Genomic DNA, 4154 nt, shown 5'->3' with positions numbered 1-4154 from the left:
GCGAGCCATCTCAAGTGAACCCTAGGTCACGTCTTCACCACCAATCGACGTGGCTTGATGAGGGGAACATGTTGGTGTCACCCTTGTCGCTGGTGATCACGCCGCTGGTGAGATAGGGCTAGCTGGAGTGCCTCCCCTGCCTCAGTATCACTGACGTGTGGGTCCTACTGACCAGCAGGTCCCAACTATCAGCGGCTGCATTAAGAATTTGAATTTATTCTTTTTTAGAAATATAGGCAAACTTTGAAAATTCATAAGTGTAGTTGTAGATGTCCATTTTGGGTGAATCATATTTTGTTGGATTCATCATCAAGTGTACTATTTGATAAAAATATGAAATCTACTGTTTGGGATGTTTTTCTTGGAGAATTAAATGGAGCTCGATAAGTGCTTTTAAATTGTTTTGAATCTTGTAAAATGCATAACTTGAGCTAGGAAAGTGATAAAATTGTGATTCCAATTTTTCTAATCTTGTGTTGACATTATCTAGTTAAGAAAAATACTAAACCTACAGTAAGCATATTGGAATATAGTCTTCCTATTTAATGTTAATAATTGATAGTTTCTAGTGAAAATAAATGGGGTAAAAATACATAACTAATGATCGTGCAAATTTGTACACAATGTTATGATGCTAGGATGAATGTAAGAAAAATATGAAATCTGTTGTTTGACATTTTTCACTAGGCTAAACTATTTTTGCTAAAATAAGCCTATGCAACTTGTCATTTTTGTAGAGATGGCTATACTTATCCAAATGGTATGAAATTTGTACAGTAGACTTTTGGGGTCATATGTAGGCTACTGTAATTTTCTTAGAATTTATTGTCCACTTTTGATATATTTTCCTTATTTCACCTTAGTGCCCAAATAAATTAATAAAGGCATGTAAATATTTTATTTGGGCTTGACCATCATGTTTTATAGAGTGTGTATGATGCCTATGAACTGTTCATACCATTGGTTGAGCTTAAACTTGATTGCTTGTATGCAATGAAATATTAATTGCTCTATAATTCAATTTTAGTGACTGTTTGGATAGTTTCGGTTGTTAAGTAAATTGCATGGGGAGGTGATGTTTGCTGTGAATCTTGTCAATAACAAAGTTGTATATAACTTACTTATCTTGCTTGTGTAAAATTTTGATGGCAATAGGCTAAATGGTTTGAGAGTTATAGCTATTAGAATTTGGTCTCCCGAAGTGCTTACTCTCTAGAAATTCTGCATAGATCTGGGAAATTGTCTTGTTTGACTAGGATAGAGGTTGAATAAGCTTATGGTGAGTAAATAAAAGTTGTAGGGAATTTCATAAGATTTCTAGAAAGTCTAGGATCATAGGATTTGGTTGAGTAGAACTCCAGTTATGATCTAAACTTGTAGCTGCTACGTTGTGGTCCAGAAATGAACTTATTGTGGATTCTTGGAATTTCTAGAGAAGAGATATGCACCTACTCAATAAATAAGAATTCAACTCTGTTATCATCCTGTTGACCTAATATGATAGTCATCATTTAACCATGCACATTATCATGTCCTGTCATCCATGACCCTTCTTATGCATTCATGATTCTCACTTTTTGCATGTGCATGCAATAGGTGCGACGGAAGAAATCACCGTTTTGGAGTACGAGGCCAATCCCAGGAAGAGCATCAGGAAGTGCAGCAATAGGAGGCCCTAGGAGAAGGCAAGCCCGATGGTGAATAGTTTCCTGAGTGTCCAGATCATCAGCCCTCAACCTTTGTTAAAGGCAAGCCACAGAGCATTTTAAGCCTCCTATGTTTTCAAACTATCAACTTGAGTCCCTTTATGTTGATGCATTAAGTACTAGGAGTTGATTGGAACCACTTGCTGCATATATCTTCCTTGTCTATATATATATATATATATATATATCTTAAATCCTATATAGGTCCAGGATCGAATATATGCTTAGCCATGCTTAGTCGGTAGAAGTCGGGTGATTACCTGTCACCTATATGATATAGGCTAATAACTAATCACGGTTGACTATATTTGCTAGTGTGGAAATAACCATGTGTCAATGAATAAAGGAGACCAGGCAGGATCATGATAGAGAAGCAACAAGGCATGGAGGTCTTGGGTGCCTATCTATCCCCGTCTGTGTCGATTAAGGACCGATTCGCTGTATGTCCTCATGTCATGTTGAAAGCATGCCTAACACTTAGCTGGCCAGATCTGATGATATGACCATGAAGCCAAGTAACTCAATTTAGGCCGAGCCCTGATAAGTGGAAGTGCACACACTAGAGGCAGTAAGGATGTGCAGAGAGCCAATGGTGTGAGTCCGAAGGCGGGTTCGAGTCTCAATCTTCCTGGCAGATTGGTAGAATCTCTGAGGGTGGGCGCTGATCGGACCCATGACTATACCTGAATTGTATCAAAGGTGACCTAAGGCTACCTTAGCATGGGTGTGCCTCGGTTTGTGTTAGGAATAAATTCCCCAGCTGGGTAGGAATCAATTCAAATCGTCGTCTCTCTCGGATAGTGAGAACTTGACTAAGCAACGGCAATGTAGAAGCACTAATTGAAACTTGGTGGTTATGATGATTGCTCAAATTACTACATTGGATATGGTTACTAATGCTTGTTTAGCTTGATCAAGTGCTTGCTCTAGTACAAGTGCTAATTTAGAGATGCTTAATTGAATAGGGATAAGTTGAAGCTAAAGATATTATATATTTCAAGTTATGCACTTAAGCTTTTATGCAAAATGCTGTCAAGCTAGCTCCACCTTTAAAGCCTTACATACTCCTTGGTGTCTTATTATTTTGGTTAATGATGGGTAAGTCTAGCTGAGTACATTGTCATACTCAGGGTTTATTCCTATTTGTTGCAGATGATGTGATGTACCATGGTTACTGCAAGCATTGCATAACTCCTATAGTTGTTGGAGAGTAAGACCAAGGGCATGGTCATTCTATATCATCTCATCTATGTGTTTTTGTTGGAGATGATCTTAAACTGGCTATGTATTTGAACTATCTTGATGTTGTTTCAAAACTATGTTGCTTCCGCTACTTCTAAATTTGGGTTGTAATAACTTTATTGAAACTCCGATGTATGAGAACTATTTGTGAACCTGTTGTAACATGTGACTTGTATGTTGAATCATGTACGATCTTGGCTTGTATGTTGGTTGATTCGAGATCCTTCATGGTACTCGACAGACTACTGAATTTATATGGGCTCAAGTATGACGGTTTGACTGCCTCAGTGGTTGCTATTGTACTTGTGCTCTTATAAATTGGACGGTTCTGTTACAACTTAGAGTACTCCTTTCTATGGCATTAGCATGGCTAAGTAGAATATTAGAGGAATAACTCCTAAGTTATTCTTAATTACAAGTCAAAGCATACATTGATTAGTGCAATTACATTGAGTAGTCATGGCTAAGATCAACTTTATATGTACACATAAGGTATATTACTAAAGAAGATTAAGAACATAGCTTGTCTTCCTTCATAACAAGATCCTCCTTGTCCTATATTTGGGGAGTGGACTACAAAGGACTCAATGGGAGTGTCACATCCGCGATCTACCACATGACCCAGAATATAGGGTGCATCCACAGGTAAACAACGTATAAGCACCACGCTTACACAATGTCGACCACTCATCCCTGGTACCTTGGAGCGAGCACTATACAAACTTATGCTTGAACATGATGATAATCTAACTATACTAAGCATATAATCAAAGTAGATGATGAACATGATAACTAGTAACATGAATAATATTAAGAACAATGTCAAATCAATTATAGCAAACTTATGAATAATGAAAGATACAAAAGAGGATACAAGGGGCTACACCAAGCCACTCTCTTGACAAGATCTAGAATCCAAGTGAAGCTTGCCTTCCTTTAGACCTAGCCTAGCAAGCTATGCCCTAGAATATGGTGGAGCTCTGAGTATGATTAGGGTTTCTATCTTCTTGACTGAATGCAATGCCTAAGGGAGGGGGTCAGGACTGGTATATATAGGCTGTAGCATCAATTATGAGCCCTCAGGTCAAACTGACTTGAAACAATGGAGTAGATGTAAACCCTAAGGCGGTAGAGAACCAACGTTCAAAGGAGAAGGCTGACAGTGGGGCTCACAAGCCGTCCGACCCCACCTGGAGGTGTCTCATG

The sequence above is a fragment of the Miscanthus floridulus genome, chromosome 9 (assembly GCF_019320115.1).
Source record: "Miscanthus floridulus cultivar M001 chromosome 9, ASM1932011v1, whole genome shotgun sequence".
Lineage (NCBI taxonomy): Eukaryota > Viridiplantae > Streptophyta > Magnoliopsida > Poales > Poaceae > Miscanthus > Miscanthus floridulus.
Note: the sequence above shows the minus strand (reverse complement) of the source record.